Here is a 25,062-nt window from a genome sequence, read left to right on the forward strand (position 1 = left end):
TGCTCGAAGAGCCAGGTCTTGAGGAGTCTTCTGAAGGTAAGTAGGTCCTGGGTCTGCCGCAGGTGGGTGGGGAGGGTGTTCCAGGTCTTGGCGGCGAGGAAGGAGAAGGATCTTCTACCGGCAGTCATTTGTTGGATGCGGGGGACAGCGGCGAGGGCGAGGCTGGCGGAGCGGAGCTGGCGGGTGGGGGTGTAGAAGCTGAGTCGGCCGTTGAGGTAGGCTGGTCCGGTGTTGTGGAGGAGCTTGAAGGTGATCCTCTTTTCGACGGGGAGCCAGTGTAGGTCTCTCAGGTGGGGGGTGATGTGGCTGCGGCGAGGGACGTTAAGGACCAGCCGGGCGGAGGCGTTTTGAATGCGTTGCAGTCGTCGTAGGTGTTTGGCTTGGATACCTGCGAAGAGTGCGTTGCCGTAGTCTAGCCTGCTGCTGACAAGGGCCTGGGTCACTGTTCTTCTTGTTTCGGTGGGGATCCACTTGTAGATCCTGCGGAGCATGCGGAGGGTGTTGTAGCAGGAGGAGGTGACGGCGTTGACCTGCTTCGACATGGAGAGGGAGAAGTCGAGGATGAAGCCCAGGTTCCGTGCGTGGTCGGTGGGTGTCGGTGCTGTTCCTAGCGTGGTCGGCCACCAGGAGTCGTCCCAAGCTGAGGGGGTGGATCCGAGGATGAGGACCTCCATCTTGTCCGAGTTCAGCTTCAGTCTGCTGTTCCTCATCCAATCTGCGACGGCCTTCATTCCCTCGTGGAGGTTGGTTTTGGCGGTGTGTGGGTCCCTGGTGAGGGAGAGGATTAGCTGGGTGTCGTCGGCATAGGAGATTATGTTGAGGTCGTGCTGGCGGGCAACGTGGGCAAGGGGGGCCATGTAGATATTGAACATCGTCGGGCTGAGGGAAGAGCCCTGGGGTACACCGCAGATGATGTTGGTGGCTTTGGAGCGGACGGGGGGGGAGACGGACGCTCTGGGTCCTGTCGGAGAGGAAAGAAGTGGTCCAGTTCAGGACCTTCTCTTGGATTCTTAGAAGCGTGTCTTTAGTGTGCGGTGGCAGACCGTGACGAAGGCGGCTGACAGGTCCAGGAGGATGAGGGCCGATGTTTTGCCGTTGTCCAGGTGGGCACTTATGTCGTCTGTGGCGGCGATGAGGGCTGTCTCGGTGCTGTGGTTTCTTCGGAATCCGGACTGGGATGGGTCCAGGATGTTGTTGTCTTCGAGGTATCGGGTCAGTTGTGTATTGACGATTTTCTCTATGACCTTCGCCGGGAACGGGAACAGGGAGATGGGCCGGAAGTTCTTGAGGTCCTTGTGATCTGCCTTGGGTTTTTTGAGGAGGGCGTTGATCTCGGCGTGCTTCCAGCTTTCCGGGAATGTGACTGTCTCAAAGGAGGTGTTGATCACTTTCCGAAGTTGGGATTCGATGGCTGCGTCAGCTTTGTTGAATATGTGGTGAGGGCAGGGGTCAGACGGTGATCCTGAGTGGATGGAGTTCATTGTCTTGCGGGTTTCGTCGTCGTTGACGTTGGTCCAGAAGGTCAGGCTGTTGAGGCGGGTGGGGTTCGCAGGTGGTGTGGGGACTGGAGTTGTCGGGCTGGTCGTTGTGTTGAGACTGTCGTGGATGTCGGCGATCTTGCGGTGGAAGAAGGTGGCCAGCGAGTCGCACAGTTCCTCGGAGGGTGGGATGTTGTTGGCATTGGCGCTAGGATTGGAGAGTTCCTTCACGATGCTGAAGAGCTCTTTGCTGTCATGTCTGTTGTTGTCCAGGCGGGTTTTGAAGGAAGATTTCTTGGCGAGTCGAATGAGGTGGTGGTGTCTGTGGGTGGCATCTTTGTGGGCTGTGTGGCTGTCCGGTGTTCGTTCGTGGAGCCATATCTTCTCCAGTTTCCGGCAGGTGCGTTTGGAGGTCTGGAGTCCTTCGGTGAACCAGGTTGCTATCTTGCTGGTGCGTCTGGCTGCGGGTTTCTTGAGTGGGGCGAGGGTGTTGGCGCAGTTGTCGATGTAATGTCTGAAGTTACGGGTGGAGGTGTCTGGGTTGGTGGGTTCGGTGGGTGGGATCAGGGCGAGGGTGGCTGCCAGCTGGCCCTCGGTGACTTTGCTCCAGCAGCAGCGGGGCAGCTGTTGGGTGCGGTGGTGCGTGGTGGCCTTCTTGTAGGTGAAGTGGATGCAGCGGTGGTCGGTCCAGTGAAGTTCGGTGGTGTTGTTGAAGGAGACATGGTTGCTAGCGGAGAAGATGGGGTCAAGCGTGTGGCCGGCGGCGTGGGTAGGGTCGGTGATGAGCTGTCTGAGGCCGAGGTTGGCGAGGTTGTCGATCAGGGTGGCGGAGTTGGCGTTGATGTTGTTCTCGAGGTGGAAGTTCAGGTCCCCGAGGAGGATGTAGTCTGTGGAGGCGAGTGCGTGGGTGCTGACGAGGTCGACGATGGCGTCGCTGAACTGTGGCCGGGGTCCGGGGGGGTCTGTAGACGAGGGTTCCCCTGAGGGTGGTGTTGGGGTCAGTGTGTATCCAGAAGGGCAGGTGTTCGGCGGTGCTGAGGGTGTCGTCTGAGTGGGTGGAGACCTCAAGGGTGGACTTGTGGACGATGGCGATTCCTCCTCCAACTCCATTGGTGCGGTCTCTGCAGGCGATCTTGTAGCCGTCCGGGATGGCAATGGCGATGTCGGGCGCTGAGGCTTCGTTCCACCAGGTCTCTGTCAGGAAGGCGATGTCTGGGGTGGAGGTGTCGAGCAGGTCCCAAACCTCAAGGGCGTGTTTGCTTGCGGACCGGGTGTTGAGGAGTAAGCAGCGGAGGTGGTTGGGTACAGTCCCGGGTGGTCTGTCGCAGGTGAAGCTGCAGGTGTGGCAGGAGAAGGGTCCGTGGGTGCGTTTCAGGGTGGCCTGGAATCAGCTGTGGTCTCAGCCGGTGTTGAGTGCGTGGAGGGTGCTGGCGTTGTATCGGAGTCTAGCATCGTGGCGTTTTCGGGGGCCAGGGATTCTGGCACTGGGCGCGGTCCAGGCGTGGACGGGCGCAGATGGGCTTGCCTCTGGTGCGGCCTCGCAGCAGCCGCCATAAGTAGAGAGGTGGGAGGGAGGAGCAGTTGGGAGGAGGTTGGGAACAAGCGAATGGGAGCGGGGGGGGCGGGGCCGCAGGGGACGCAGCGGTGGGAAACGGCGAGGGAACAGAAGGCAAGGGTGCGGGGCTGCAGGGGAGGCAGTGGCGGGAGAATGGACGGCGTAAGGGGGCCGAGGACAAAAGAGGGCACAGAAAGGAAACAAGCAGTGAAATAAACAAGCAGAGTGAAATACAAAAAACAATTTACAATTACAGTTCAGGCAAAAAAACAGAACCTGCAGTGACACAGCAGCCCAGGGGGGCCTTGAACACTCTACAGCAGCGGCACGTGGACGGGCGCAGTCAGGTGGAGCTGCGCGGCGTGGGGAGCGACCTGCCTGAAACCAGGGTCAAGGTCAGGTGATCTGTTTGTCCTGTTTGATTAAACAACCGGACGTGCAAATTGTGAATTTTTCTGACTACTAGGGATTGGTACGCTTCTGGTTCCTCTGAGCCCTTAAAGATCCTCTGTGTGGAGACAATATATAGGAAGGTGCCAGAGACGTCTTTCTGTCGCTGAGACCCCCTACGCTTATCGGCTGTGGAGAGCAGAGCCTGTCTACCAAGCAGTAGGCATCAGTGCTCTACGGTCGCCATGATGTTTTTTCTTTAGAAACAGCACTTGTGGCCTCTGCGCCCTGTAGACTCTGGGGAGCTGGCATGAGTGAGGATGGTAGGAGCCATGGCGAGAGACGTCTTTCTGACATGCAGACCATTCCGTCTTTCAGCAGTCATGAGCAGAGCCCGTCTACCTGACAGAAGCCGTCTGTACTCTACGGTCGCCATTTTCATTTTTCTTTAAAGCTGATACTTGTTGACTTTGGTCACTTGCAGTCATTGGGGAGCTGGCACTGTTGAGGATGAGGTTGGGGTGAACTGTTGCTGGTGTTGAGCCGTTCCCCAAGAGACCGGTGGGTGGGATGGACATGGCCCCTACCTATGCCCAAGCCTCCGAAAACCTCAGCCGTACTGTACTTGCTGCACTGCTGCATGCCTAATTCCTTCTTGTAGTTTTCACACAGTTTTTTGAAGCGCTTATAGATGTTCTTATTGCGCTGCATGCAGAAGACGCAGGAGGCACATGGCGGGACCAGGGTCAGGAGCAGCAGCAGTAGCATCACCGAGGCCATCTTGGAAAGGCTCAACCTCTGGAACCAGAACATGGAACCCCATGTGCTTCTGTGTCCGCAGCTTCCAGAGAACAATCGCTGCTGGTTCCAGATCTGCATCCCAGGCTGGTGGTGTACTAAACTTTTCTCAAGAAGGACCGGTTCCAGAAGTACATCCGTGGCTGGTGGTGGTCTAAACTTCTATTACAAAGGACCGGTTCCAGAACTACAGCCGTGGCTGATGGTGTACTAAACTTTTCTCAAGAAGGACCGGTTCCAGATCTACAGCCGTGGCTGATGGTGTACTAAACTTTTCTCAAGAAGGACCGGTTCCAGATCTACAGCCGTGGCTGATGGTGGACTAAACTTCTATTACGAAGGATCTGTTCCAGAACTACATCCGTGGCTAGTGGTGGACTAAACTTTTCTCAAGAAGGACCGGTTCCAGATCTACAGCCGTGGCTGATGGTGGACTAAACTTCTATTATTAAGGACCAGTTCCAGATCTACAGTCGTGGCTGATGGTGTACTAAACTTTTCTCAAGAAGGACTGGTTCCAGATCTGCATCCGTGACTGTTGGTGGACTAAACTTCTATTATGAAGGACCGGTTCCAGATCTGCATCCCAGGCTGGTGGTGTACTAAACTTCTATTACGAAGGACTGGTTCCAGAACTACATCCGTGGCTAGTAGTGGACTAAACTTTTCTCAAGAAGGACCAGTTCCAGAACTACATCCGTGACTGGTGGTGTACTAAACTTCTATTACGAAGGACTGGTTCCAGAACTACATCCGTGGCTAGTAGTGGACTAAACTTTTCTCAAGAAGGACCAGTTCCAGATCTACAGCCGTGACTGATGGTGTACTGAACTTAACTCAAGAGGGGCCGATTTCAGATCTTCTGTGCAGTAAGATCTGATTAAATAACGCAGCCTTCTTATTCTGTGTGTCTGCAGCTATTTCAGGATAGAGTGAGATTCTGGGCAGAGATGACTCTGTTCTTTTCTCTGTGCAGTGTGGAGAAGAACCAACACAAATGGGTGCAAGGCTCTGATCTGATCACATTGCACCTACAGCTGTGACTCCCAGATCAGCAAAGAAACAACCACAGACAGTGGCCTCTCTTCTCTGACACTTACTGCTCCAAGAATCCCTGAGAAACAAAACGGAAGAGACAAGTCAAGCCGTCTTGCTAGACGACAACCTGGCAGCCTGTGTGCTGTGTTTGGGGGCTCTTCTTTGGGGGACACGTGCAAGAGATTCACTCTGCTGTCTATCTAATCTACTGGACCACTGTCTCCTCTTAAACAAGCAAACAAAACAAAAAAACGTCTTTTTAAACACAGTCCTTTTCCACAAAAATATGTTTGTTTTGTTAAAAAGCAATCACAGACATGGTGGTCTGCTGATCACAGTAGGTCACCAACCCAGTGAATTCTGTGCATCGTAGTGGGTTGCAATTTACAACCTACCTCATTAATATTCATAAGCTAGGTCGAATTGCGACTCACTACGATTCAGTATTTTGTAAACCGACCTATTAGTACATAGGTCAATTCACAAAATACTGCACCGTTTGTAAAAATACTGGTCGCAATTGCCACCATTATCCTACAACCAGTGTTTTGTACATCTAGCTACAAGCTCAGTATTTGAGAGTTTGTAAAACACCAGTCCCCTGATGCCATCGGTCCTGTGGATGTCTGGGTGAACCAGGGCTCCAAGGGTTCCTGAACTCCCCAGGAATAGGTTTGGTAGGACACTCAGGGCCTGATTTACAAAGGACCTCCACACATGTGGCGGAGGTCCCGCAGTTGTGTGTGAGTTTCTACACTTGTGGTGGTGGCCCGCAGTAGTGGAGGAATCTCTGCACTGGGGTCGGAATCTCCGCTATGAGAATTCTCATTGTGGAGATTCGGCCCGAGTGCAGAGACTCCTAGAACGGCGGGGCCGGCATCGGCCGCGCCAAAGGTATGGCGGTCGTGCCGGCCCCCTCCAGAATGGGAGGCGGGCCTGTCGCGCCCAGTAATGACGCAACAGGCGCGCTTCCTCACGTTAGGTCCTGGCCCGGAGGCATGACCCGGAAGTGATTAGAATCACTTCCGGGTCGCGCGAAAGGGCAACGTCCGGCCAGTAGCCCTGGCCAGGCCATCAAGGAGGTATAAATGGCTGGGGAGCACTGGAGTCTGTCTCTTCGCTCCGTGCTCCCCAGCTTGCCCCCAAGCCCCGCTAGGAGGCTTTAACTTTTGTTTTTTGTTTTTCAGACAGTCAATGTTTTCCCACTAGGTCTCGACGTCGTTGATCGTGGAGAACCGGGAAGTCGGTATCGTGGTGCAGTTCGCCGAACCTTTGTGCCGCTTCAGAACCGGGATTTGCTGTCGCGTGCCATGCTGGGGTCGTGAGCTGACGAGGAGCAAAGTCAGCATATGGTCGAAGGAGACTGCGGGGGCGAGACGGTCCGGGAGAAAGTACAGATATCGGGAGGAGGTGGAGCGAGAGGCACTCGAGAACGCGCACCTCTCCTCAAAGCTTGCTGATATTGTAGCGTGGTTCAGTCATCCCGCATATGTGCTAACACGCGCACTTTGCCAATTTGAGTTCAGTAGAGCGTTTTAATTTTGCCCGCTAGTTGTTACCGCTCGAAGCAGCTCTTGCGTTGGTTTTTTCACTGTGCGCAGGCGCTAACACGTGCGCTTAGGGATTTCTAGCGATTTAATTTTTGTGTACCGGCTATCCAACGTGCCCGCCCACGTATCGAGTGAGCTCCAAACTCCGCTTGCTACTTGTGTGCCTGCCTTTGCTTGGCCTGTGAATGAGCAGGGTTAGTTACTGTTATTGTCAGCTCACTTAGCCTGTGAAAGTGTTTTTCTCCATGCGCAGGCAGTCTTGACGTGTGCTCAATTTTGCAAACGAGTTCAGTAGCATGTGAGGGCATTGTGCAGAAACAGGGTTATTTACTGTTATTGACAGCATACTTAGCCTGTGAATAAGCAGGGTTATTTACTGTTATTGTTGGCATACTTAGCCTGTGAAAGTGTTTATCTCCATGCGCAAACAGTCTTGATGTGTGCTCAATTTTTCAAACGAGTTCAGTAGCATTTGAGGGCTGCTTCCTTTCATTCTTGAGGGTGTACAATTTCTGTATGTGGTGTTAAATGATAAGCTTTATCAGTTAAACTACCCCCCCGCACCCCATTACTATCACTGTGGGTCTCCTCTCTGAATGTGGTGTCTATACCAGTCTGTGCAATCAACGTTGGCAGGTTATCAATATAAAGCTTATTTCAATTGTGTGTGCTGTGTTCAGGGTACCCAGGGTTTTTTACGTTTCTACTGTGTAATGGCGGGAAAGCGAAGAGGGGGGAGCAGGGCTCGCGTATGGAGAGGCTGATGGAGGACATGATGAAAAAAGTGAATGAGCTGGGGCAGGGCCTTGCTGATCTTAGGGAGAAAGTGGAGGGGCAGGAGGGGCAAGGAGAGAGGGTTAGGCGCCCCAACGTGCCCCCCAAGGCTGCTTTCCCCCCAATCCCTAAAAGGGTTAGAACTAAGAAACGTGTGGGGAAGGAACCAGCTCCACCCACCCCCCAGGCCCCCAGTGGTAACGACCCTGCGGCACCCACCCCCCAAGTTCCTCTGATGCCGCTGGTGCCGCAAGGTCATGTCCCGGTCCCAGTACCAGAGACCCTGATGGCACCGGTCCCGTTACCCGCCCCTCCGGTAGCACCAATACTTGCACCCCACCGCTGCTTCTGGCTCTGCCTGCGATTCCAGTGCCAATACTGGTGCCCCCACCGCTGCCAGCTCTCCCTGTGGCCCCAGTGCCCCAACCCGCCCTCTCAGGAGCGCCTCCCAATGGCACGGGGGTTCCAGTCCCCGTTCCAATACCCACACCCACGGGGGGAGACACCTGCGGGGGGGTGGTCCCACAGGACATAGTGTCACATTTGGTGGCAATCTTGCCATGGTTGGGGAAGGCAGGCATCCTCGCTCCGGCAGTAGGGGCTAAAGAGTTGGGTACCGATGCTTTGGCGGCAGAAAAGCGAATTGTGTCTCAGTTTAATGCGGGGCCGAAAGAATTTTTTTTTGAAGGGCCAGCTGCACCATTACCTATCATTTCAGGGGGTAGTACCAACATACTGGAGTGCAAGGGTTTGTCAGTTCCCGGTGCGGCAGCAGTGATACAGCAGGAGGCACCTGGGACTACCACAGCAGGTAAGCTGCCAACATTGCCAATGTTGGACGTTGGTGAGTCCCGCTCTGAGCGGGAATTCTTAGGCAGGCAGGTTTCTCTGGAGTTGAAGAATAGAATTTGGGCTGGTGAATATATCGATATGTTTTCATTGCTGATCTGCGAAAGAGAAAGAGAGGAGGCAAGAAAGAACAAAGATTATATGCTTCCCAGGGAATGGGCTAGTCAGATGTTGAAGTACAGGGTGGAAGAGAACTTACTCAACTGGATCAGAGCCTTTTCCATATTCATGGCAGTCACAGCGGAGCGTTTCCCAAATTTGCAGGCGCAGATGGCTTGCTACCAAAACAGGATTGTTCTGGCCCATGATAGATTTGCAGGTGGAGGGTGGTTAGAATATGACAAGAATTTCAGGGTGGCTAAGGCATCCGACCCATCGCTGTCATGGGACCGAATCGACACAATATCATGGTTGGGTCTTTTTGGGGGCGAGGGGCATAGTAACACAAAGAGTCAGTCCCCTCAGTCCTCTCAGCCTTTTCAGCCCTTTCGGTCACAAGGTAACACAAGTTACACCACTAATTCAAACGGCACTGGTGGGAGGAAAGGGACGTGCTGGGATTTCAACAGACGGACTTGCACCAGACCACAGGGTCAGTGCAGGTTCAAGCATGCGTGTTCCATTTGTGCCAACCCATCCCACCCCGAATCCAAATGCCTAAAAAAATCAAAGGATAAGGGTAGGAAAAAGTAGGAGTGAGGTGGTGACCCCGCTCAAAGTGCGGTCCCCCATTGATGTAACAGCACTGACACCATGGCTCAACAAATACCCCTGCCACCTTACGGCAAGAACTCTGTTGGAGGGTTTCAGGGACGGTTTACGATACCAACTCCAAACTATGTGGGATCACCTGAGTGCCAGAACCAACTCTCTGCTCAGGCCAATCGAGGTATAGTCTCCACAAAAATTGCCAAGGAATTGCGCCTGGGTAGGGTAGCGGGCCCATTTGAGTCAGTACCGGTTGAGAATTTTGTCTGCTCCCCATTGGGTGTAGTGCCCAAAAAGGTAGAGGGAGGATTCGGACTAATACACAACTTGTCAGCCCCCAAGGGAAATTCACTGAATGATGCAATTGATGATGAGTTCTGCAGTGTAAAATACGCTTCCTTTGACCAAGCAGTGGAGATTCTCAGGGGTTTGGGCCCTGGAGCATTGATGGCAAAATCTGACATAGAATCGGACTTTCGGTTACTCCCAGTACATCCGGACGATTACCATCTGCTTGGTTTTAAATTTCAGGGAAGTTTTTATATGGATATGTGTATGCCAATGGGCTGCTCTGTGTCATGCGCATATTTTGAAAAATTCAGTTCATTCTTGGAATGGGTTTTCAGACAGAAGACAGGGCATCAGTGGGTCATGCATTACCTGGATGACTTTCTTATCTTGAGGGCATGGGGCTCCCCCGAGTGTGGGTGGGCGCTGCAGGAATTTTGCGTGCTCATTTTTTATATGGATATGTGTATTCCGCGCGAGAGCAAGATGGCGGCTGAGTGAGGAGTGAGGAGCGACAGCCGGTTGTGCTCTCCCGAAAAAGATGTAACCGCACTATGCGCAATGTAATGCAATGTCGATACCTCTAACTCAAGGATGTGGGACCCCCTCCAAATGTTATCGCACAAATAATGGCTCTGTAACATCTAAATTCAGTGAGGATACAAGCAACTTACGCAACTGGGCTTCAGCGTTAGCCCGATATACGGAACAGCTGCTTCTTCGTCTGGAGCGCGTAGAGAAGCTCTGTGCCTCTCTTGTGCCGGCCGCTGCTTCAATCTCTGTCTGCGCCATGGGGCCAAAGTCCATGGCAAAAAACAGACCTACAGCGGATCGCCAGGGCCCACCAGCATTACCCTCAGAGACTGACAACCCGGTTCGCGGACGCAAGCTGAAGCCCGGCGCTCACAAGGAGAACTCGGCTGACAGGAAGGGGAAGGGAGGAGGCTCTCAGCCCCAGCCACACCGGTCCTCAGTGTCACTAATCGAATTGCTCAGAGGACAGGCTGCTCAGGCTGCTGGCGCTCCCGGTCCCTCTAACAGGAAAAGTAACGGGCTAGACGGAGGAGATGGCGTCCCCAATATGCCGGGTAAGGAGTCGAGCGGGGGCGAAGAGGGGCCTGCGTCCAATATATTACTGCATACGGGATTAGGTTCGGATGGTCAGACTAAGGAAGCACCCATGCCTTCTGATGAGGGGAACAGTCTACGGGAAGGAATTTTACCTCGAGACCCTCGGACCTATGCTTCGGTGACGGATAAACAGAATTTTTGTCCCGACCAGGCGCAGGAAGCCAGCCAGGGGCATTTGGTGGAGTCACTGGAACTCGGGGAAGGTGGGGAAGGTGGGGAAAACTCGCACTCAATACCCTCTGATCAGAAAACAGGGCTCCAGGCGGGTCTGACCGAAGTATTGTTGGAAAAAGCTCAGAGCACTCCCCCTCAGATGACAGTCCAGGGGTTAAAATATAAAGGGAGCTTCAGGGGTCATCGGACCCCACGACGGGACTGGGATAAAGATCTGGATTCAGAGGCAAATGACTTTTTTTCTTTATCTGATGCAACTTGGTCAGATGCTAGTTCAGACTCGGGCGGGGAGACCCTGTCCAGCGATGAGCGGCTTCACAACATAAGGTTAAGCCACCCTCCGCCTCGGGGTCTGCAGCAACGGTTCGATCTAAGAATCTTTGTCCTAAGAGACTTGAGGGCCAAAAACAGGCGACCCTGAACTGGGATTATGCACTTGGAGACCAATTGATGGGTACTATTAAACCTAATTTAAATAATGGACCAGAAGCGGGGCTCAATCCGGCTCCTCCAACTTTAGAGTCAATTATGCAGTGCGTGGTTGCACACCGTGAGGAATCCCGGATCGAAAGCAAGAGGTCACAGAATGACTACCATAAACTTCAAGGGGCAATCAGGAAGGTCGCAAAGACTTGTAAGGATATAAGTGATCGTATGACCGATATCGAGTCTCGGACAGAAGTTTTGGAAATAGAGGTTGCAGGCTCCAAAGGTCAAGTGGACGCTCATGAGGCACGAATTATGGACATCCAGTGGAAACTGGAGGAGGGGGAAAATTACCAGCGTAGGAATAACCTGAGATTTCTGGGTATTCCGGAGGGAAGGGAAGGGTCTGATCCTCGTACCTATATTGCTCAACTATTGCAGGCCTCTTTGCCGGGTCTGGTTGGCTGGGACTGGCATAAGGAGGTACAAAGGGCACACCGGGTCCCATTTTCCATCCGTCAACCTGCTCGACCCGATGCCAAACCCAGGGCGTTACTGGTCTATTTTGGGAATTTTTTGTTAAGACAAAGTTTATTTGAAAGAGCGAGACCAAAGGCCCAACTAAAAGCGGAGGGGTTTTCTTTTTTTGTCAGACCTGACTTCTGTCATGCCACTGTAGAACGCCGGTGGCGCCTACGCCAGATAATTAAGCCCTTTCAAGAGAAGTGATCCAGCACTATATCCAGCCCTGCCCCCCTCCTCCTTGTTTTTTCTTCTCGCAGAGCGGGCAGAATGGAGAAACATAGGGCCATATAGCTATGGGAGGCGTTATTTTGGATAAATAGGGGGTATTAGCTAAGTCAAGATTTGCTCATTTTTGGGAGAGCACAATATTCATCCATCACAGACCTGGCAGGTCTGTTGCTTTCACTTACAGGGTGGGAGGGATGCGGGGGGGGTTGGGGAGTCGAGGGTTAGGGAGTGGGGTGAGCAGGGAAGGGTGGGGAGTTAAAAGTTCAGGGAAATCAGAAAAGAGTCAAAATTTGTTTGATATTGAGCTATCGGAATGTTTAAAGTCACTGCGCCGGAATAAAAATTACTACGATGGGTAGGCTGAGAATTTGCTCTTTGAACATAGGGGGGTTGAACAATGCTGGTAAACGATACAGATCTGCAGAAGCTATTCGCTCATGGGGGGTGGACGTTATCTGCCAACAAGAGACCCATATACCATTCCAGAAGAGAGGGTTAAATATTATTCCTGGGTACAAGCAGGCGATCTGCTCACGGCAGACTACCACTACAAGATGAGTGGCTATCCACACCTCCACTCGGATGCCTGTGGTGGAGCGAACCCTTGCAGATAAGTGCGGGAGATGGGCTATAGCCTTTTTACCTTGCAGGGTAACCTTATGCACAATTTATGGCTCCAACTTTGATGACGCTGATCTATGGGTCGAGTTGGAGCTTGAGTTAGCAGCCTGGCCTTCTCCACTTATAATTTGTGGGGATTTTAATATCCACTTAGGCATATCGGATATCTCTTTGGGAAGGTATGACGGGAGGAAGCCACGGGTATTTAAGGCCCTTAAAGCCTTAGCAGGGAGCCATGGATTAGTCGATGTGTGGACTTGAAAAGCAGCAGGAGATGTTGGTTATACTTATTTTTCCTGTCCCCATCAGAAATATGTTAGGCTAGATTACTTTTTTATATCTACCTCCCTTATAGATCGAGCCAATATACGGAAACTCCCCAAGCTGTTATCAGATCATAACCCTCTGATACTCGAGTTAGAGCTCCTGGAACACTGACCCGCCCTATAAAATGGTCCTTCGATAGGAAACTTTTGGTAACTGAAGGATTTTTTGATCATCTTAGGAGCTGGACCAAGCAATTTTTTGAAGTAAATCGTTATAGTGCATCAAGGGAAATTGTTTGGGATACGTTTAAAGCATGCCTAAGGGGGGAAATCATTAGTTTTGCCGGTCATCTTAGGAAACAGCATAGGGTGGCTGTCCAACAACTCATAGCTGATCTCTCTATGAACGAGGAATTAAATCTGCGAACTATCGAAAGCAAACAGACGGACGCAGCAAGGTTAATTGAATTAGAAGTGATTAGGGTTAAAGCTAAAATAAACGGGATATATAACAAAAAGAATGCTAAAGTATATCAAACACGGGCTAGGGATAACTATGAGTACGGGGAGATGTCCGGAAGACACCTTGCACTAAAATTGAAACAGAGGACGGCTACTAATAATATCCTGGAGGTTAAACGGCGGGATGGGAACAGAGTAACTGATCCACAGGATATTCTTCAAGTTTTTGCTGAATTTTATGGAGATGTTTATAAATCTGAGATTGATCCTCAAACGGTAGCGGGGCAGCGCTTAATTACTCCTCCAACAATTATACAGGAACTGGAAAAAGATATCACACTAGCTGAAGTTATCGAGGCATTACAGATTATGACATCCGGCAAGGCTGCTGGCCCAGATGCAATCCCGATAGAAATCTATAAGGCTTTGCAGCCTGAGCTAGCGTATATGTTATTGGACTTGTTTTTAGCAGTACAGCATCATGGTACCCCACCTCACTCTTGGAAGGACACTAATATAATTGTCTTTTTGAAAAAAGGTAAACCACCCGAAGATCCAGCTTCATATAGACCAATCTCTTTGATAAATTCGGACGAGAAATTATATTCTAAAGTTATAGCCAGTAGACTAGCAAAAATAATAGCTTCCTTGGTTAGTCCATGGCAGCATGGATTTATTCCTGCTCGCGGAACAACTGACCATGTGCGTTGGGTGATCTCTCTATTCGATATCACCGAACAGACGGGGGGTCAAATGTCCTTGATTTTATTAGATGCTCAGAAAGCTTTTGATCAGGTTGAGTGGGCTTTCTTATGGCAGATCTTTGGTATTAATGGTTTTGGCCCCCGCATTCGGACAGCTATAAAGGGCATGTATATTCAACCTTTCGCAAAAATACAAATGATGGGGATGGAATCCGGGAGAATTAAGATCGCACGTGGCACCAGACAGGGATGCCCATGCTCCCCGATTCTTTTTGCTTTGTATATAGATCCTTTAATTAGAGCTATGCTCAACGATCAGGCTATCAAACCTATTGTAGTTAGGGGATTTGATACCAAAGTGTTAGCCTATGCGGATGACATCACCAGGCCGCATTGGTCCGTATTGAGGCTTTGGCATCAGAATTTGGTAGCCAATCTGGTTATAGACTAAATACAGCTAAAACCAAGATTGTCTGCTCTAATAACACCCTGTTTTATGATGCTCGGAGGTCCTCGGAGGCTACTTACTTAGGGATAAAAATAAATGCGGTGGTAGGAACTATCTGGGACATTAATCTAGCACAGCTGTTAACCAAGATTAGCACAGATTTAAAGCGTATAGACAAATTATACATTTCTATTATAGGACGTGCTAATACCATTAAAATGACTATGTTCCCTAAAAAATTTTATCTTTTCAGATGTATCCCAATTGAACCCCCAAAGAGTTTTTTATAAAAATTGAAGGGATATTCTCTCAGTTTATATGGGGTTATAAAAAGATCAGAAGATCAATAAAGTTGTTGACTTTGCCACAAAACCGTGGTGGTTTGGCTATCCCCCATATGCAATATTATTTTTGGGCAGTAATTTTACAGCAAATGATTAGTTTGTTTCGGCCTAAAACCGGAGTAGGAATTATTTCGGCGACTCATAGCAGGGAGTCTCTTCCTTCTATTTATGAGCTGGCTTTAGGGGATCGCGCATCAGGTGTTTTATTAAGGGAACTAGAGGGGAGCTATTATAAAAAAAACGCGGTTCAAAATTGTTAGAACCGCCTGGAATGTCTGGAATAAAACAAGTAAACTTCTGAGAATCCCTAAGTTGCACAGGTATCATCTTATTTGGCGCTCGTCTATGTTCCCATCCTTATTTTATGATAACCTAGGGAAAACTTGGGAACAGGCTGGCATAAATGTAATCGGAGATCTATTCGAGCAATCTGAGCTAAAATCCTTTGAAGACCTTCAAACCCAATTTGGGGTAGAAACTAAGACCTTCTTCAAATATTTACAACTCAGGGAGATTATTAAAATAGCAATGGCCCAAATAACTCGACTGGATAATATTCCGATACTCGATTGGCTTGGGCATAAGCAGCCACGGGTAAAAGATCTATATTCAATTATGTTGAATGCCAACCAGGACGATATTGCCAGCTCAGAATGCGTTTGGGCAGGCCTGCTGGGGGACCCAGACGTGGACATCTGTAGGTCCCTGTATTTGTCAAAAAAAATATTTCTCGCAGCTAACCTTAAAGCTCAACATTTTAAAACTCTGTTTAGGCTCTATTATACCCCTGCTAAACTCTTTAGTTGGGGGAAAAGGGAAACCGATCGGTGTCCTAGATGCAATCAGGGCCCGGCAGATATGATTCACATGTTTAGTGGGTGTAGTCAACTCGATATTTTGAAACTAAAGATAGAGAATTTTCTTAATCAAGTCACAGGTGGCCTAGCACGGCTAACTCCTACTCTGATTTTAATTGGGATTGATGATAGCTTATATATGCATTCCTCCCAAGTTAATTTTTGTTTCATGGCTTCTGCCATTCTTCGTTTAATTATTGCAACTCATTGGAAGGATGCCGAACCACCCTCCTTTCAGGAATGGTATGCAAGATTTCACCATTTTTTTAACTTAGAGAAGGCACTTTATAATTGTAAAGGGAAAAGAGCCAAAAAAAGAGGTCTCCGGGTCTGGGGTCCGATATGGGAAATTGATGAGATTTAATGTAGAAGCTGTAACCCTCCGTGTTTTCTATCTTGTACTACGGGATTTATAGTCGTCTTTAGCAATTTGTGGAATTTGCAGTGATTATTTAATTTTTTCTTTGTAACAATGTTTTTCTTGGTTTCCCTGATCAAAACAATAAAAAAAAAATAAAAAAAATAAAAAAAAAGGATATGTGTATGCCAATGGGCTGCTCTGTGTCATGCGCATATTTTGAAAAATTCAGTTCATTCTTGGAATGGGTTTTCAGACAGAAGACAGGGCATCAGTGGGTCATGCATTACCTGGATGACTTTCTTATCTTGGGGGCATGGGGCTCCCCCGAGTGTGGGTGGGCGCTGCAGGAATTTTGCGTGCTCATGCAGACTTTTGGGGTTCCTTTGGCCCCGGGAAAGACAGTTGGGCCAGCATCCACGATAGACTTCCTGGGCATTGAGTTGGATTCCATTCAGAGGTGCTTTAGGTTACCAATGGACAAAGTCACCAAGTTCAGAGCTGCTTTACAGCTATGTTTGGGCAAAGAGAAGGTCACACTCCACCAGCTGCAGCAGACAGTAGGGCAACTGAACTTTGCCTTAAGGGTTATTCCGATGGCTAGACCTTTCTCCAGATCCATCTCTCAGGCCATGGCTGGGCTCAGGGAGAAGCATCACCACACAAGGCTGTCAGCTGAGGTTCGACAGGACATGCAGATTTGGATGGCATTCCTGCAGGATTTCAATGACAGGGTAGTGTGGCCCGGTCCGCCCACTGCCTCCGCGGAGTTGGGTTTAATGACTGACGCCGCGGGCAGTGAGGGATTTGGTGCCATACTCGGTACCGAGTGGGTGGCACAACGGTGGCACGCATGGTGGGTGGAGAGCGGCTTGATAGGTAACATCGGTTTCCTTGAGCTCATCCCCATCTGGATGGCAGTGAGTGTATGGCCAGAACAATTGTGTAATCAGTCAGTGGTTTTCTGGTCAGACAACATGACCGTCGTCGAATGCATCAACCAGCAAGGAGCCCGGTGTAAGATAATTCTCTGCCTCTTGAAAGAGATTGTTCTCAGATGCATGAAATTGAATGTATAATTTAGAGCTAAACACGTGCCTGGTGTCCTTAATCATGCCGCTGATGCACTTTCTCGCTTTAAGATGCAGGTTTTCAGGGCTCACCTCCCGGCAGCAGCAGTACACGCCACCCCCTTCCCAGAACGACTCTGACAGATTGTTGCCCCCACCTACCGGACCTCGTGGCAGCTAGCCTAGCACCCAGGACCAGGAAAGCATACGAAGGGGCGTTCTGGCAATATTGTTCATTCTTGGGAACTGGGTGGGGTGAGAGATGGCATGACACGGGGGCGCTCCTTCAGTACCTGGGTTTTTTGCAAAACGAGGGGTGTTCCGCTGCAGCGGCTAAGCGGCATGTGGCGGCGATTTCCTTCTTTGCCCAGATCAGCGACAAAGGGGATCCCACCAACAGTTTTACGGTTAGGAAGGCTCTGAAAGGGTGGCAACGCCTCCAAGGGGCGGCCCCAGACACGAGGCAACCAATCGGGGTGGAGCTCCTGACTGCATTACTAGGGACCCTCCCCGCAATCTGCACCACCTCAGGGGAAGTGCAGTTGTTCACTGCAGCATTTGCTCTGGCCTTTTATGGAGCATTCAGGATTGGGGAATTAGTGGCCCAAAACAAAATGAATGTCCAGGGCGGTCTGCAGTTTGACCGCATTAAGGTGAAGGGTGACACACTACTAATATCAATTAGGAGGTCCAAGACGGATCAGGAGGCGTGAGGGGATGGGGTGGTATTACACCCAGTACACGGTAACTCGTGCTGTCCCCTTTCCCATGTGGAGAGTTACCTGCAGGTTAGACCCGGTGACAAAGGGGGGCCTTTGCTGTTACATGTGGATGGGGTCCCACTTACACGTTTTCAATTCAAAAGAGTACTGGACATGGCTATCCAAAGGGCAGGCTTGAACCCAGGCAGTTTTGGAACCCATTCTTTTAGCATAGGGGCTGCCACTGAAGCGACAGCCAGGGGTCTGCATAACAGCAATGTACAAAGGATTGGGAGATGGTCCTCCAATTGTTATAAACGCTATGTGCGATTGCATTTGCTGTGATTGGGATAGTTCACAAAACACTGATGCATGTGTCTTTCTCTGCTTTCATTACAGTCTCTCAAACCTGTGACGCAGGGGGGAAACTGGGGACACCACGACAGCAGCATCGGGCAACGCAAGGACCATCAGCTTAAAAAAAAAGTCCACAGATTGTTTGGATTGTTGGCCATTCATATGTAAGGCGCCTGTTCAAGTTTTTCTTTACAGGAAATTATAGTGACAGGGTACGGCAGGCAGGTTTTGAAATAACATGTCATGGAAAAGGGGGGCTCTGCTTCAGTCAGTTCAGGGGTGTCATATTGGACCTTCTAAGGAAGGTGGGTCTCCGCCTAATATTATAGTGCTACACTTGGGGGGGAACGATCTGGCAAATTTGGGGAGAAGAGGGTTGGTAGAAACTATAGTCACGGAAATAGGCTGGTTAGCCAGGACATGCCAGGGTTGCACTATCGAGTGGTCTCAGATGATACCCCGATTCCAATGGAGGGGCGGGGACTCTGTAAAGGCTTTGAATCATTCCGCGAGGAGAATAAATAATAAAATTGAGAGGCTTTTCAGGGCTCCCCACTTACAGACCATCGCCCACGGGTGCATTGGGGGGAACCGTGCTTCCTAAAAGACAGTGTGCACCTGTCCAAGGTAGGCAGTGAGGTTTTGCTAGAGAATATATTGGCGTGGTTGGGTGTCCTTAGGCGCAAGGGATGACCTTCTAGTGAGCGCAGGGGGGCGCTAGATAGTCGGTCAACTATGCTAGCCTGTGGCGGTAAGGTCATGATTGGTGAGCAGTAAATTTAAGGTCCTTAGAGGGCGGCGCCATTCTTGAATGGGGTCGCCCAAGTGGGAGGGACAAGTGGTCGCTCCTAGAACTCCAGGGGCAGTTGGGTGCGGGGGAGGAGGGAGTCACGCTTTCTCTAGGCTGGTTGGCCATCCCGCACATGCACAACGGCGCCAGTAAATGGCACACCGCTGCAAGGGCCCCTTTATGGAGATCAGGTACAGAGCGTACGGGGTAACTGGGGGGGGGTAAGTACCCTCACGGTGAACGGGTCCTCTGTGCACGCGCACTCCGGCTGGAGGGCGTGGTTAAAATTGATAAGGATCTGACACCAGTTAGTGACCTTGCCGTATGCTCTATTAAAGTACGCAGTAAATAGATAAATGTATTGATTATTAAAGATATGTTAGATATGGATAGGAAACCTTTGTATTAGAGTTATGTTAAGGTTAGCCATCTAACATCTGTACTTATCAATTGTAATCAATTTAAGGTATATTTTCTGCTGTATTATGTAAATATTGTAATTAAGATAAATGTTTAATAATCTTTTGTTTAATAAATACGGCCGGGGGTTGATACGCCCCCCACATCCAAAACTTCTCTCCTGTCCCTTGCTGGGTCTTGAGTGGGGAGGAGGGGGTGTAGGTAGTACCTGGCCATATAGAACGGCGGGGCCGGCATCGGCCGCACCAAAGGTATGGCGGTCGTGCTGGCCCCCTCCAGAACGGGAGGCGGGCTTTTCGCGCCCAGTAGTGACGCGACAGGCACACCTCCTCATGATAGGTCCTGGCCCGGAGGTGTGACCCGGAAGTGATTAGAATCACTTCCAGGTCGCGCGAAAGGGCAACGTCCGGCCAGTAGCCCTGGCCGGGCCATCAAGGGGGTATAAAGGGCTGGGGAGCACTGGAGTCTGTCTCTTCACTCCGTGCTCCCCAGCTTGCCCCCAAGCCTCGCTAGGAGGCTTTAACTTTTGTTTTCCCACCCACCATCCCCTAAAAGCATGTAGGTTGTTCTGAGTATAAATTAGGGAATATTAGAATGTTAGGAGTGTTTCGATGATGAGGTAATTTTGCAAGGTTATGTAGAAATACTAATTTGTTCATCCACAGGTCTTCAATCGTCATATTCATGATTAAATCTCGGTCAGGCGGTAAGGTCATGATTGGTGAGCAGTAAATTTAAGGTCCTTAGAGGGCGGCGCCATTCTTGAATGGGGTCGCCCAAGTGGGAGGGACAAGTGGTCTCTCCTAGAACTCCAAGGGCAGTTGGGTGCGGGGGAGGAGGGAGTTACGCTTTCTCTAGGCTGGTTGGCCATCCCGCACGTGCACAACGGCGCCAGTAAATGGCACACCGCTGCAAGGGCCCCTTTATAGAGATTAGGTACAGAGCGTACGGGGGTAACCGGGGGGGGAAGTACCCTCACGGTGAACAGGCCCTTTGCGCACGCACACTCCGGCTGGAGGGCGTGGTTAAAATTGATAAGGATCTGACACCAGTTAGTGACCTTGCCGTAGGCTCTATTAAAGTACGCAGTAAATAGATAAATGTATTGATTATTAAAGATATGATAGATATGGATAGGAAACCTTTGTATTAGAGTTATGTGAAGGTTAGCCATCTAACATCTGTACTTATCAATTGTAATCAATGTAAGGTATATTTTCTGCTGTATTATGTAAATATTGTAATTAAGATAAATGTTTAATAATCTTTTGTTTAATAAATACGGCCTGGGGTGTTACGCCCCCCGCATCCAAATCTTCTCTCCTGTCCCTTGCTGGGTCTTGAGTGGGGAGGAGGGGGTGTAGGTAGTACCTGGCCATACCAACGACTGCGGGGCCTCTGCCTCGAGTGGGAGACTCCCCAATGACTGCGGGCCTCCACCACGAGTGCGGAGACTCCCCAATGGCTGCGGGGCCTCCGCCACGAGTGCGGAGGCCCTTTATGAATCAGGCCCATAATGTCCAGGCTCTGTGGAAGGTCATGTCAGGGCCACTTGCATGTGCAGTATGGGCACAGAATCTACCAAGCTGTAGAAATAAGATTGGCCAGACAAAGATACTAACTTCTTTAACGGAATATGTATTTTAAACATACTATATGATAATATATAATATAGAATGAGCAAAAGAATGTGTACAGCACCCATATAAAACACTAGGGCTAGAATGTCAAGTCAATGGCCCAATGTTATCCAATGGTATTTCAGCACCATGGATAGTGAGTTATCTTCCGCCATTGTTATCCCATGGAAGCACATCCCAGTACCTGGCTGTGGGGGAAAATAGATAACCAGTTGATCCGTAAGGGTCGCGACCCTCACCATGGATACAATTTTTAATCCCACCACTCTTTTATGAACAACTCATGGGCGGTGAAATGGGGGGGGGGAGGCAGCAGGATGCTGAATCTCGTCTCTCCCCATGGAAGACGATCCTGGGGTGCTCAGCACAGTAAGGGCCTCGAAGGGCCTTGGGGCAGAATGCGGGACCCTGGGACACTGACTCTGCAGGTGAGCTGCCTCTGAACAGCAGCAAAACAGCCTGGCTTGGCCCTGAAGGACTCTGCTGTGGCCAGGATTCTGTGCCGTTTCTGGCGGGGGCACTGGGACTTCACCTGGTGCTCAGGGCAGTTTGGGACAGGGGCCCAGCATGGACGTCTGGGCACAGCGGGGATGGCCCAGACCACAGGCTTCCAGTTCCACTCAATATGCCAGAGTACTTGCTGCTATCAGTCATTTGCCAGAGGCATCCTCCATGGAGGTGCTGTGAACATGGGCCTCGCACGTTTCTTTAAGCCACTGAGAGGACCAGAATATGAGAACAGCGTCACCATCCTCGGGTGCAGTGAGGTGAGTGGATGAACCCACCAGGCAGGGTCTCCATCCTCGGGTGCAGTGAGGTGAGTGGATGAACCCACCAGGCAGGGTCTCCATCCTCGGGTGCAGTGAGGTGAGTGGATGAACCCACCAGGCAGCGTCACCATCCTCGGGTGCAGTGAGGTGAGTGGATGAACCCACCGGGCAGGGACAGGGTCTCCATCCTCGGGTGCAGTGAGGTGAGTGGATGAACCCACCAGGCACGGTCTCCATCCTCGGGTGCAGTGAGGTGAGTGGATGAACCCACCAGGCACAGTCTCCATCCTCGAGTGCAGTGAGGTGAGTGGATGAACCCACCAGGCAGGGTGTCCATCCTCGGGTGCAGAGAGGTGAGTGGATGAACCCACCAGGCAGGGAGGTCACCATCCTCTGGTGCAGTGAGGTGAGTGGATGAACCCACCAGGCAGCGTAACCATCCTCGGGTGCAGTGAGGTGAGTGGATGAACCCACCAGGCAGGGTCTCCATCCTCGGGTGCAGTGAGGTGAGTGGTTGAACTCACCGGACACGGTCTCCATCTTCGGGTGCAGTGATGTGAGTGGATGAACCCACCAGGCAGCGTCTCTATCCTCGGGTGCAGTGATGTGAGTGGATGAACCCACCAGGCAGGGTCTCCATCCTCGGGTGCAGAGGTGAGTGGATGAACCCACCAGGCACGGTCTCCATCCTCAGGTGCAGTGAGGTGAGTGGATGAACCCACCAGGCACAGTCTCCATCCTCGAGTGCAGTGAGGTGAGTGGATGAACCCACCAGGCAGGGTGTCCATCCTCGGGTGCAGAGAGGTGAGTGGATGAACCCACCAGGCAGGGAGGTCACCATCCTCTGGTGCAGTGAGGTGAGTGGATGAACCCACCAGGCAGCGTAACCATCCTCGGGTGCAGTGAGGTGAGTGGATGAACCCACCAGGCAGGGACAGGGTGTCCATCCTCTGGTGCAGTGAGGTGAGTGGATGAACCCACCAGGCAGCGTAACCATCCTCGGGTGCAGTGAGATGAGTGGATAAACCCACCAGGCAGCGTCTCCATCCTCGGGTGCAGTGAGGTGAGTGGATGAACCCACCAGGCAGCGTCACCATCCTCGGGTGCAGTGAGGTGAGTGGATAAACCCAACAGGCAGGGTCTCCATCCTCGGGTGCAGTGAGGTGAGTGGATGAACCCAACAGGGTCTCCATCCTCGGGTGCAGAGAGGTGAGTGGATGAACCCAACAGGCTGGGTCTCCATCCTCGGGTGCAGAGAGGTGAGTGGAGGAACCCACCAGGCAGGGTCTCCATCCTCGGGTGCAGAAAGGTGAGTGGGTGAACCCACCAGGCAGCGCCTCCATCCTCGGGTGCAGTGAGGTGAGTGGATGAACCCACCAGGCAGCGTCTCCATCCGCGGGTGCAGTGAGGTGAGTGGATGAACCCACCAGGCAGCGTCTCCATCCTCGGGTGCAGAGAGGTGAGTGGATGAACCCACCAGGCAGGGTCTCCATCCTCGGGTGCAGAAAGGTGAGTGGGTGAACCCACCAGGCAGTGCCTCCATCCTCGGGTGCAGTGAGGTGAGTGGATGAACCCACCAGGCAGGGAGGTCACCATCCTCCGGTGCAGAGAGGTGAGTGGATGAATCCACCAGGCAGGGTCTCCATCCTCGGGTGCAGAGAGGTGAGTGGATGAACCCAACAGGCAGGGTCTCCATCCTCGGGTGCAGGGAGGTGAGTGAATGAACCCACCAGGCAGGGTCTCCATCCTCGGGTGCAGAGAGCTGAGTGGATGAACCCATCAGGCAGGGTCTCCATCCTCTGGTGCAGAAAGGTGAGTGGGTGAACCCACCAGGCAGCGCCTCCATCCTCGGGGGCAGTGAGGTGAGTGGATGAACCCACCAGGCAGGGAGGTCACCATCCTCGGGTGCAGAGAGGTGAGTGGATGAATCCACCAGGCAGGGTCTCCATCCTCGGGTGCAGTGAGGTGAGTGGATGAACCCTCCAGGCAGGGTCACCATCCTCGGGTGCAGAGAGTTGAGTGGATGAACCCACCAGGCAGGGTCTCCATCCTCGGGTGCTGTGAGGTGAGTGGATGAACCCACCAGGCAGCGTCTCCATCCTCGAGTGCAGTGAGGTGAGTGGATGAACCCACCAGGCAGCGTCTCCATCCTCTGGTGCAGTGAGGTGAGTGGATGAACCCACCAGGCAGGGTCTCCATCCTCGGGTTCAGTGAGGTGAGTGGATGAACCCACCAGGCAGGGTCTCCATCCTCGGGTGCAGTGAGGTGAGTGGATGAACCCACCAGGCAGGGTCTCCATCCTCGGGGTCAGTGAGGTGAGTGGATGAACCCACCAGGCAGCATCTCCATCCTCGGGTGCAGAGAGGTGAGTGGATGAACCCACCAGGCAACGTCTCCATCCTCGGGTTCAGTGAGGTGAATGGATGAACCCACCAGGCAGGGTCTCCATCCTCGGGTGCAGTGAGGTGAGTGGATGAACTCACCGGGCACAGTCTCCATCCTCGGATGCAGTGAGGTGAGTGGATGAACCCACCAGGCAGCGTCTCCATCCTCAAGTGCAGTGAGGTGAGTGGATGAACCCACCAGGCAGCGTCTCCATCCTCGGGTGCAGTGAGGTGAGTGGATGAACCCACCAGGCAGCGTCTCCATCCTCGGGTGCAGAGAGGTGAGTGGATGAACCCAACAGGCAGGGTCTCCATCCTCGGGTGCAGTGAGGTGAGTGGTTGAACTCACCGGACACGGTCTCCATCTTCGGGTGCAGTGATGTGAGTGGATGAACCCACCAGGCAGCGTCTCTATCCTCGGGTGCAGTGATGTGAGTGGATGAAGCCACCAGGCAGGGTCTCCATCCTCGGGTGCAGAGGTGAGTGGATGAACCCACCAGGCACGGTCTCCATCCTCAGGTGCAGTGAGGTGAGTGGATGAACCCACCAGGCAGCGTCTCCATCCTCGGGTGCAGAGAGGTGAGTGGATGAACCCAACAGGCAGGGTCTCCATCCTCGGGTGCAGTGAGGTGAGTGGATGAACTCACCGGGCACGGTCTCCATCTTCGGGTGCAGTGAGGTGAGTGGATGAACCCACCAGGCAGCGTCTCCATCCTCGGGTGCAGTGATGTGAGTGGATGAACCCACCAGGCAGGGTCTCCATCCTCGGGTGCAGAGGTGAGTGGATGAACCCACCAGGCACGGTCTCCATCCTCAGGTGCAGTGAGGTGAGTGGATGAACCCCCCAGGCAGCGTCTCCATCCTCGGGTGCAGTGAGGTGAGTGGATGAACCCACCAGGCACAGTCTCCATCCTTAGGTGCAGTGAGGAGAGTGGATGAACCCACCAGGGACGGTCTC

At 51.8% G+C, this 25,062-nt stretch overlaps 1 protein-coding gene across 1 annotated transcript in view; it reads right to left on the reverse strand.

The window, feature by feature from the left end:
* Positions 1-25,062, reverse strand: part of TMEM95 (transmembrane protein 95) — a 552,801-nt gene that overhangs the window by 23,353 nt on the left and 504,386 nt on the right. The window lies entirely within an intron of this gene.

This window comes from Triturus cristatus, chromosome 12 (genome assembly GCF_964204655.1).
Source record: "Triturus cristatus chromosome 12, aTriCri1.1, whole genome shotgun sequence".
In the NCBI taxonomy this organism is placed as follows: Eukaryota; Metazoa; Chordata; class Amphibia; order Caudata; family Salamandridae; genus Triturus; species Triturus cristatus.